The sequence below is a fragment of the Galeopterus variegatus genome, unplaced genomic scaffold (genome assembly GCF_000696425.1).
Source record: "Galeopterus variegatus unplaced genomic scaffold, G_variegatus-3.0.2 Scaffold769, whole genome shotgun sequence".
In the NCBI taxonomy this organism is placed as follows: Eukaryota; Metazoa; Chordata; class Mammalia; order Dermoptera; family Cynocephalidae; genus Galeopterus; species Galeopterus variegatus.
The window spans coordinates 506390-518635 of NW_007726880.1; the positions used below are offsets into that span (position 1 = coordinate 506390).

Genomic DNA, 12246 nt, shown 5'->3' on the forward strand with positions numbered 1-12246 from the left:
CAACATTCAAACTTACGATAGAGCTCATATAATCAAAATATAGTGTTGTTGCATGGATAGCTAAGTCAGTGGGATAAAACTGAGAGTTCATAAGCAGTTGCAAAGAAATATTGAAAATTAAAATATGATGCAGATGCATTTCAACTCAATGACTGAAGAATGGATTTATACTAAATGGTGTTGGGATAATGAACTATCCATTGATTTAAAAAATAGATTTAGATCCTTACACTGTATAGATTGAAGTTCTCATTGTAAAAAATACTGTCAACATTAGAAGAATTAAAAACACTAAAACATAATATGGAGAAAGTGTTTATATATTTCAGGCTTGAGAAGACCAAAAGAAATCAAAATCCAGAAACTATTAAAGAAAAAGTTCACCAATTTGACTACCCAAAAGTAAAAATCCTGTATGAGAAGAGATGAAGAACAGCCAAGGAAGAAAGATTTGCAGCACATGTGAAAAGCTAACTGTTAGTATTCCTAGTACTCAGGAGGATTGTAGCAATTACTTATAAAAAGACAAATAGCCCTATTAAAAAACGGTTAAAGAATGTGAATATATAATTCACAACAGAGGAAATGCAAAAGGCCAAAAATAGATATTTTGATATATATTTCCTCTTTTGTGAATTACATATTGACCTATTTTCATAAATATAAAAGAGAAAGTAAAAACTGAAGCAGCTACACAGAACTTTTTGCCCAGAAAACAAAAAATTCAAAGTTTGACAACATCTGGAGCTACAAAGTGTGTAGAAAAACCAGAACTCACATGTTCACATGCTCTTGTTCCATATTTTGAAAACACCTGGGCGAATTTATTAAAGTGTGTGCATGTTATTTACCCCCGCAACCCTACTCCTAGGACTCTGGCCTACTGAGATAAGAGCACGAATGTGGAAATACAAGAAAGTGAAGAAGTATCTAAGGATGTTACTACACTCCAGTTCATAAAAACAAAAAGTGGAAGAGTCTACATATCTATCATATAGGTTGGCTGAAAAAACTTTAATGCGGTTGTTAAAAGAGCAAGTCGCATCTGCTGCATCTTGGCCTATGAACATGTATATGCTTAACTGGCAAGAGGAAAATGCAAAGGGAAGAACAATAATATGTCCAGCCTGACACTAGATTTTATTTTAATAAAATAGGTGAAGAAGTTAGAATAGAGAGAGAAAATTTCAAAACAGCGGTAGCACAGGATTAGCAAAAAGGAGAGTTTCATTTCTTATTGTGATTTCCAGCATTTTTCCAAAAACAGTATTATAAAATGCAGCATGAAGATGACATACAGTTACATCAACTGTATACACATACATTCAATGAGGGTAGCTCTAGAAAATATGCTAACCCACAATTTAATGGATTGGCACTAAATAATTCATTAATCCACAAAGAAATCCCAAATTTGACATCTACAAATGATAGAACACCTCAGAAAGGAATCTTTTTGTTCAATGTTCAAGCCAGATTATTCTTCATGTACTAAAGGAGGGATAACTCACCTGAGGCAGTGGCTTGCAGGCATGGCAGTTGATGCCACCAACAAAGAACATGTTGGGCATGACAGGTCTGGGATAGTCCAAAACAAAGTCAGTTCGTAACAACCAAATGGATGTGTGGCTGAAGAGATCAGATGCTGTCACAGGTGTCTGGAGAACTTCAGAGGCAATGTCTAAGGCACTTTTCAAGAAAATGGGGCAAAAGAATTGCTCCTCCAAGTGGAAAATGTGGTTCCATACTCTCTCTTTGAAGGTCATGACATCTGAGAACCCTGAGAAACCTCTGGGAATGTAAGAAAGAGGACTGGGGCTTTGTGTGCCTTCTTCAAGATAATGGCAAAGTATTCCCCTGGCGAAGACCACAGATGGGAGTGAAAAATACTTGGCAACAATCAAGCCACACATGTCAAATGGATCCAGGAAAACTGCATCAAAAGAACTCTCCTTCAAGTATTCTATTAATTTCCTGTCGTTAAACAAACTCCTACAATGTGAAAACAAAAGTTCAAAAATAGTCTTGTACGAACTCGTTAATATCGAAAATAAACTTTGTCCTCGAGTTTTCCATTGACTGTTGGCAAAAACCATGAACTCGCGGTCCAAATCTTTTAGAGTATAAGAAATAGAATAAGTCTTTACTGTACAATTTGACAATTTTCCCATGTGCCAACTCACCTCTGGTGTAACTAAGACCACCTCATGACCTCTGTGGATGAGTTTCTCCACAACCGTACGCATGGAAAACCAGTGGCTCGACCCCACGGGAACCACCAGCAGTTTGCCTGCCTCAGCCAGGCCACCTGTCAGTAGCAGACACACACACAGAGGAAGTGGGCCAGTCACAATTGCAGGAGCCATCACGTACCTGCAGCCCAGAGCAATCGCACAGCTTGGATCCTAAGCCCGTGTGATCCAGTAGGTGGAAGAAGTACAGGCCCAAAACCTGCCTCACGAGAGGGCGTGTATTCACATGTTCATAAAAGGTATCGTTCACAGCCAATGATTAACTCCAAAAAACAAAAGTAAGTGAGCAGCATTTGCTGACATATTTCTTTGTACAGTTTCTAGACAAGATTAGAACTTGACCTTTGCTTTGGGGAGAGATCATGCTCCGTACTGCAATGTGAGATTAGAGGAATATTCACTAAAAAAAAGCTTTTGGATTAGAGGACTCAAACAAATAAAAAGAAAAGTAAATTTGAATAAAGCTTGCATTTTTGGAATATTTTTCAGGCAAAATTTGGGTTTCATTGTTACACTACAAAAGCCTCCTTGTCTGGAAAGAGATTGGCATCCCAGGTTCCAAGGAAAGACTGCAAGGCCCTCAGCACTGACCTCTGCCCTGCCAGGGGGGTTGCTGTTGACAAGGGTCTCTGCCATGCACAGGCATTGATGCTTGTCTGTTCCATTTCCATGAGGATTCTTGTTTCATTTCCGAACCCTCTGAAGTGCTCAAATAAGATTGACAACCCATCTACATGCACCATTACAGGGGTTTGGTGACATGTGACTGTCATCTACAGTACTTTAAGTAGCTCTCCCTAGACACGTCATGTGCAGTGGGAAGTCACCTGCCCGATGCTTGCCAAAGCACTCTGCACAGACGCCTCCCTTTCCTCTGTGACTCCACATTCTAAACTGTGGTTCACACCTCTGCTGGGGCTCACCCTGGTCGGCCTTTGCCCTCCTCCACGAACCTGTGTATTTGTCCCCACACTCCATCGAGCTCTCCTTCAGGGATATGTCGTCCTTGTGTTTTCAGAGTCCTTCCACAGTACCTATGCTATGCCTTACACACAGAAATTACATGAGGAATGTTTGTGGCATTGGACTGAATTACATTATGCAGGTTTTCTAGATACCTTCATGGGTGAGCTCAGTGGTGCAGGTCAGGTCACACCCTGAGGAGTATTCAGTGAAGGATTCCACAGTCAACCTAGGGGCATAATCCATGTTAGAAGCACAAGATGGTTCTTTCCAGGACACCCTAACTATTACTACATATTTGTTTAGTCACCATTTACCTTGGTGACTGTGACACATTCATAATGTTTTCTTTGAAAATTAAAAATGGCAGTGAGTGATCTACCCGCCCAAAAGGCTTACTTCAGAGTAGAAATCAATGAAATAGAAACTAGAGAAATGGTAGAGAAAATCAATGAAACCAAAAGCTGGTTCTTGGAAAAGATCGATTAACTTTTTAAAGCTCTAGCCAAACTGATCAGAAAAACAAAAAGAGAGAGGGAGAGAGAGAGAATAAATAAATCAGCAATATCAGGAATGAGAGAGGTAATATCCCTTTGGATTCTACAGATATAAAAGTGACAATCAGAGAATATCACGAAAAACTTTGTGTCAATGAATTCTACAACACAGATGAAATGGACAAATTCCTTAAAAGACACAAACTACCAAGGTTTACACAAGAACAAATAAATAACCTGAATAGAAATAAACTATGTCTTTTAAACTGAAAGTAAATTTGTAATTCAAATATTCCTACAAATAAACCTTCAAGCCCAGATGACTTTACTGATGAATTCTATCAAACATTAATACAAGAAATAATACAAATTACCCACAGTCTATACCAGAAAATAGAAGGGAAGTTCCTAATACATTCTATGAGAGCAGCATTACCACATTACCAAAATCAGATAAAAATATTACAGGTAGGGAAAACTAAAGACCCTCATGACCATAGCTGCAAAAATTTTAGCAAATAAAATCAAATAATATATAAAAACATATAATATATATGCAGATTATACATGATAACCAACTGGGGTATATCTCAGAAAAGCAAGGCTGGTTTAACATTAGAAAATCCATCACGATTGTACAGCCATGGTCATAGCAGCATTATTCACAATAGCCAAGATGCAAAAGCGGCCCAAGCTGTCCACTGACAGATGCAGGGATAAGCAAAATGTGAGAAATAGGGACAATGAAATATTATTCAGCCTTAAAAAGGAAGGAAATTCTGACACTTGCTATAACAGAGATGAATTTTGAGGATACTACACTGCATGAAATTGGCCAATCACAGAAAGACGATTACTGCAGAATTCCACTTATATGAGGCATCTAAAATAGTTAAAATCATAAAATCAAAGAATGGAATGGCAGTGCCAGGGCCTGGGAGGAGGAGGGAATGGGGAATTATTGGTTAATGGATACAGATTTTCTGACAGGAAAATGAAAAAAGTTTTGGATGTGGATGGTAGTGATTGTTACAAAGCAGTATGAATGTACCTGATCCTTAACTGTACACTTACGAATGATTAAGATGGTTCTCACTGATGGACAAAGTACAATAATGGTTACCAGAGGCTGGGAAGGGAAGGAGGGCGGGGGTTGGGTTCAGGGAGAAGAGATGGATCAATGGCACAAGATTACAGGTAGATAGCAAGAATAAGTTTGGTGTTCTCAGCAGCATATTCTGCCCAACTCCAGAACAGATCTCAAACCTGCCCCTCTCCACTTGCCTGGACCCCACTCCAACACAAGGTGCTATCATCCTTTGCCAATACACCTGGGACAGCCTCAAGACTGGACACCCTGCTGTCACTCTTGCCCTGCATATAGAAGCCAGAGGGGTCTTTTCCGACATGGACCACCAGGCCGTCTCTCGCACAGCACCACTGAATGGCTTCCCATTGCACCTGTGAAATGCCCTCCTCAGGGACTTCGTAGTGGCTGGTCTCTCTGCCCCAGCAGGCTCTCCTGGGCTCCTCGGGAGCTGTCCCCTTCCTTAGTTCTAGTTCAGATACAAAACCTATTACATGGAAATTGCTTACCTTTTATATAACAGAGTACTGATCAGCTTTTTAGTCTTTGAAGAGACTAAAAATGTGGGTAATAAACTAAATGGTAGGTAACTTTTTAAAAATTCTGTCTGCTTTTGCAATGGCTATGTGTTTCAATCTGGCTGTTCTCATCTGAACATTTGCTTCAGGGAAAGCAGTGAAACCTTTCTTAGCAGGTCTTTCACTTTCCCTGTCCTGACTTTCTCCTGGCTCTCTTCGCTATGTGTTTCAATCTGGCTGTTCTCATCTGAACATTTGCTTCAGGGAAAGCAGTGAAACCTCTCTTAGCAGGTCTTTCACTTTCCCTGTCCTGACTTTCTCCTGGCTCTTTTCATTTTATCCTGTTTGCTACTGTGTGTGCTTCCTCTTATTTTGTTTGAGTTCCTAACAGATATTCCACTAGTCAGGACATTAAACATTTACCAGCAACAAGTAAAGGGGCCTGTTCCCAATATTTGTGAGCTGTTAGCTATACAAAATCAAGTAAATCCAAGTCTACCATTTTTGTATACAATAGATGTATTTCTGCAAAAAAAAAAAAAGCTATGGGAGACTATCACAGAATTTAAAGAGGCAATGGTAAGATAAATGCTAGGTTAACTGCAGCAATAAACTCTAAACTGTGGCCTTCTTCTAACGAGGAGCTCCCCTTTACTAGGTGATACTATGTGATTACAGAGATAGGGCGTGGACTTGAAAGTAAAAGGGGCAATAACACATTCCTCATACGGGTATGTTTAGAAGGGCCTTTCACTTTATTTAACACTCTGCTGTCACTGTCCTATAATTTTTGATAATTTCTGAACAAAGGCCCCTTCGTTTGCATTTAGCATCACGGCACACAAATCATGTAGCTGATCTTTTGTAGACCAAGCTGCTCAGGGCATTAAAAGATACCCAAGTAATGATGAATTTCATTAAGATAGCTGTGAATATGATCTCACTACTGTAATTTAAAGGAAGACCCTCAGACCACTACTCCTACATCGAGCAATGTCACCAGCTTCTCTCCACTGCAGAAGGTGATCTCCTCACTCGTGATTCTTGAAAAAGTGTATATTACCATTGAATTTGGATAATGTACCTCTGCTAAAAGTATGTGCAGTTTTAGAGTAGAAGCTGTGATGCAACTCTGAAGAGAAGTCTCTAAAGAGCATCATTTCAAAGGCACAAATTAAATAAAAACAAAACCCCACTTACTAAGACATTCCATCAACAAAAATTGAGAATTTATTGCTAGCAGACTTGACTTCCAAGAAACACTAAAGGGAGTTTTTTAGGTTAAAAGCAAGTGACCCCATGCAGACATTGGAATCCACACAAAAACCCCAAATAGCTTCGGTAATAGTAATCACGTAACTATAAAAGATGAATGCATATTTATTCTCCTTTATTCTCCTAACTGATTTGAAAATCAATTCTAAGAAATAATATGTATATAATTGTACTATTGGGGCTATAACATACAGAAGTGGAATATATTTGGCAATAACAGCACAAAGGAGGCAGGTGGAAGCAAAGCTAAATTGGGCAAAGAAATGACACTGTATGGTAACTCAGACCTACAAGAACTAATGAAAAGAATGAGAAATTATAAATAAGAGCAACATAACAAACTCTATAAATATGTACATGTTCATCTTCTCTCAGATTCTTTAACACATGTGCATTTATATAAAGTAATGCTCCAACAATGCATTGTTGGGTTTCTAATATTTATACATGCTACACATATGACAATAATTTTGCAAGAATGGGGGAAAGGGAATAGAGCTACATAGGAGTAACATTTCTATATTTAACAGGAATCACATTCCGGTAAATCTGAAGTAGATACTTGTTAGTTAAAATGTATATCTAAACCCTTAAACACCATGTTTTAGTCTGTTTTGTGTTGCTATAACAGAATTACCTGAGACTGGGTAATTTATAAAGAACAGAGGTTTATTTGGCTTACGATTCTGGGACAGCTGCATCTGGCACGGGCCTCAGGCTGCTTCTACTCATGGCGGAAAGTGGCAGCAGCCGGTGGGTATAAGCAGATCACATGGGGACAGGAAGCAAGAGAGAGTAGGTGCCAGGGTCTTTTTAAGCAATGAGCTCTCACAGGCACTAATAATCCCCCCTCTCCAGGGAGAGCATTAATCCATTAATGAGGGATCCCCCCCATGACTCAATCAGTTTCCAACACTGCCACATTGGAGATCAAATTTCCACATGAGTTTTGGAGGGGACAATACATCCTGACTCCATCACCGTAGTCTCTTTGCTTTGACAAAGAGCACCATTTCACTCTTCCAAGTGGCTGAAAAGTCATTCTTTCAGCAAACATCTACCAGTATGTGGGAGAATATGATTCTGTTACTGTCTCAGTTTCTTTTTTGCTGGTATAACAGATTACCACAGACTGGGTAATTTACAAACAACAGATTATTTGTCTCACTATTCTGGAGGCTGAGAGGTCCAAGATCAAGGGTCTGTATCTTGCAAGGCCCTTCTTGTGTATCATACCATGGAGCAAGTTGGAAGGGTGAGAGACAACAAGAACGGTACGAACTCGCCTTTATCACAAGCACTCTCCTGCTAATAAACCTTCTTCTGTGATAACAATGTTACTACATGCCCTCATGACCTACCCACTCGTATTAGGCCCCAGCTCCCAACACGGATGCACTGGGGATTACGTTTCCAACACATGTAAATCCCAGCACTTACAATGTCTACTGAATCTTGTAAGAAGCCAGAACAATAGGTTAAAATGTATAGTCTATTTCTAATACAATACTATACTGAGATATACAATGGGTGTTTCACCTGAATTTAGTAACTGTGCATTTGCAAGAGACTGAATCTCAGCTCAGCTGGCTCTAATAACCATATTACTCTATAATATTTTGCAGGTATATAAGCCCCAATAAAACAAAATAAGTGGTATATAAATCAGTGCAGGCAATTATTTGCAGATGATGCTGTACACCTAAAAAAATCTTACAAGCTAATGACAGAAATTAGTGATATGGTTACATATAACATAAATGTGCAAAAACAAATTTACTATAATTAACTTTCTTTAATTTAATTTTAATTACTTCAGTGACCCATCACCATTCCAAATAGAAATGGAAAATATGCCCTATGCACAATATTTCTAAAAATAATAAAGTGCCTAGGAATAAATTATAATAAGAAAGACAAAACACTTACATAAAGTGTAAGATTTTATTGATGGACAGAAGAAAAGATATGAATAAAAAGGGAAACAAATTCCTGAATAGGAAGACTTTATAGCAAAACCATGCCCATCTTTCTGGAATTCATAAAAACATTTAATGTAATATTTTAAAAGCTCCAGTGGCTTCTTTTTATTTTTTGCAACTTGACAAAACAATTTTAAATTTTATCAAACAGAATAAGATGGAACAAGCATGAAGAATATTTACAAAACAGAATAGAGACAATGGGGTTTGTCCTCTCAGACATTCAAATTTATTAGAATGCTAATATAATCACAATATCCTACTGCTACATGAATACATAGATAAATCAGTGGGATAAAACTGAGAGTTCATAAGCAGATGCAAATAAATATAGAAATTTAAAATATGATGAAGATGCATTGCAATACAATGGGTAAAGAATGGATTTTTTTTATTAAATGGTGTTGGGACAATGAAATATCCATTGAGAAAAAAGTAAATTTAGATCCTTACACTGTATAGATGGAACTTCTCATTGTAAAAGCAAAATACTGTCAACATTAAAAGAATTAAAAACATTAAAGCATAATATGGAGAAAATGTTTATATACTTCAGGCTTGGGAAGACTCAAAGAAGCTGAAACCCAGAAACCGTTAAAGAAAAAGATCACCAACTTGACTACCGAAAACTGAATATCCTGTATGACGAGAGATGAAGAACAGCCTAGGAAGAGAGATTCGCAGTACATGTAAGGAAGTAACTGTTAGTATTCCGAGTACTCAAGAGGATTATACCAATCAGTTATAGAAAGACAAATAGCCCTATCAAAAGTGGTTAAAGAATGTAAATATGTAATTCACAAAAGAGGACATGCAAAAGGCAAAAAAAAGATATATTGATATATATTACTCTTTTGTGAATTACGTATGCGTGTATTTTCATAGATATAAAATAGAAAGTAAAAACTGAAGCATCCACATGGAATTTTTTGCCAAGAAAACTTCAAAGTTTGACAACATCTAGAGCTAGAAAGTGTATAGAAAAACCAGAACTCATGTATTCTTGTTCAATATTTTGAAAGCATTTTGTCAAATTTATTGAAATGTAATATGTTCATATCATTTAACCAAACAACCCTACTCCTAGGACTCTGGCCTGCTGAGATGAGAACAAGAATATGGAAAGGCATGAATTTAAAGAAAGTACGAACGTTAGTACACTCTTGTTCATAAAAGCAAAAAAGTGGAAAAAGCCTAAATATCTATTAATACTGGTTGGTTGAAAAAAGAACAGTGCATTCAAAGAAAAGACTTTCCTGCAATTGTTACAACTGCGAGTCACATCTGTTGCGTGCTGGCCTATGAACACATCTATGATTAACTGGCAAGAGGAAAATGCAAGGGAAAGAACAATATGTCCAGCCAGACCCTAGATTTTGTTTTCATAAAATAGGTGGGAGAAGCTAACAATAGATAAAGAAAATTCCAGAACATTGGAAAATGCTAAGAGTATTTTCCTCAAGGGGTAGCACAAGATCAGCAAAAAGGAAGATTTCATTTCTTAATATGTTTGTCAGTATTTTTCCAAAAACGGTATTAAAAACTGCAGCCTGAATATCATATACCCTTATATCAATTGCATACACATACATACATGTATCGAGGGCACCCCTGGAAAATGTGCTAGACTGCAATTATATGAATCAGCACTAAATAATTCATTAAACCACAAAGGAATTCCAAATGCGACACCTATCAATCACAAATAATACTTCAACAAGAAATCTTTTTATTTGATGTCCAAGCCAGATGATTCTTCCTGNATGTAATTCACAAAAGAGGACATGCAAAAGGCAAAAAAAAGATATATTGATATATATTACTCTTTTGTGAATTACGTATGCGTGTATTTTCATAGATATAAAATAGAAAGTAAAAACTGAAGCATCCACATGGAATTTTTTGCCAAGAAAACTTCAAAGTTTGACAACATCTAGAGCTAGAAAGTGTATAGAAAAACCAGAACTCATGTATTCTTGTTCAATATTTTGAAAGCATTTTGTCAAATTTATTGAAATGTAATATGTTCATATCATTTAACCAAACAACCCTACTCCTAGGACTCTGGCCTGCTGAGATGAGAACAAGAATATGGAAAGGCATGAATTTAAAGAAAGTGCGAACGTTAGTACACTCTTGTTCATAAAAGCAAAAAAGTGGAAAAAGCCTAAATATCTATCAATATTGGTTGGTTGAAAAAAGAACAGTGCATTCAAAGAAAAGACTTTCCTGCAATTGTTACAACTGCGAGTCACATCTGTTGTGTGCTGGTCTATGAACACGTCTATGATTAACTGGCAAGAGGAAAATGCAAGGGAAAGAACAATATGTCCAGCCAGACCCTAGATTTTGTTTTCATAAAATAGGTAGGAGAAGCTAACAATAGATAAAGAAAATTCCAGAACATTGGAAAATGCTAAGAGTATTTTCCTGAAGGGGTAGCACAGGATTAGCAAAAAGGAAGATTTCATTATTTAACGTATTTTTCAGTATTTTTCCAAAAACAGTATTAAAAACTGCAGCCTGAAGATCATATACACTTATATCAGTTGCATACACATACATGTCACCGCGGGCACCCCTAGAAAATGTGCTAAACTGCAATTATATGAATTAGCACCAAATAATTCATTAAACCACAAAGAAATTCCAAATGCGACACCTATAAATGACAAATAACACTTCAGTAAGAAATCATTTTATTCAATGTACAAGCCAGATTATTCTTTGTGTGCAAAAGGAGGAAAAACTCACCTGAGGCAGTGGCTTGCAGGGACTGCAGTTGATGCCATGGACAAAGAACATGTTGGGCATCACAGGTCTGGGATAGTCGAAAACAAAGTCAGTTTGGAACAACCAAATGGATGTGTGGCTGAAGAGATCAGATGCTGACACATGTGTTTAGAGAATTTCAGAGGCAATATCTAAGGCACTTTACAAAAATATGGGGCAAAATAATTCTCCTCCAAAATGTGGTTCCGTACTCTCTGTTTGAAGGTCATGACATCTGACAATGCTAGAAACATCTGGGAACGTAAGAAAGAGCACTGGGGCTCTGCACACCTTCTTCAAGGTATTCCCCTGGTGAAGACCACAGATGGGAGCGAAAAATATTTGGCAACGATCAAGCCACACATGTCGAATGGATACAAGAGCACCGCATCAAAAGAACTCTCTTTCAAGTATTGTACTCATTTCCTGTTGTTAAACAAACTCCTACAATGTGAAAACAAAAGTTCAAAAATACTGTTGTATGAACTCATTAATATAAAAAATAAACTTTCTCCTCGAGTTTTCCATTGAGTTTTGGAAAAAACAATGAACTTGTCATCCAAATGCTCCAGAGTGCAAGAGGTCGAATAAGTCTTTTCTATATAATTCAATGATTTTTCCACCTGCCAAATCACCTCTGGCATGACTATGACCACCTCATGCCCTCTGTGCATGAGTTTCTCCACAATCAAACTCATGGTAAACCAGCAGCTCCCCTCCAGGGGTACCACCAGCAGCTTGCCTTCCTTGGCCAGGCCACTCGTCAGCACCAGACGTACACACACAGGAAGGGGGCTGGTCACAATTGCAGGAGCCATCGTGTAACTGCAGCACAGAGCAATCCCATTGCTTGGATCCTAAGCCCGTGTGATCCAGCAGGAGGAAGAAGTACAGGCACAA

General features: G+C 37.8%; 1 protein-coding gene and 1 pseudogene across 1 annotated transcript in view; both read right to left on the bottom strand.

Moving 5' to 3' along the window:
• UGT1A6 (UDP glucuronosyltransferase 1 family, polypeptide A6) overlaps positions 1 to 12246 on the bottom strand; it is an 86601-nt gene that overhangs the window by 63170 nt on the left and 11185 nt on the right. The gene's annotated exons all lie outside the window — the stretch shown is intronic.
• Positions 9143 to 12164, bottom strand: LOC103590114 (annotated as a pseudogene).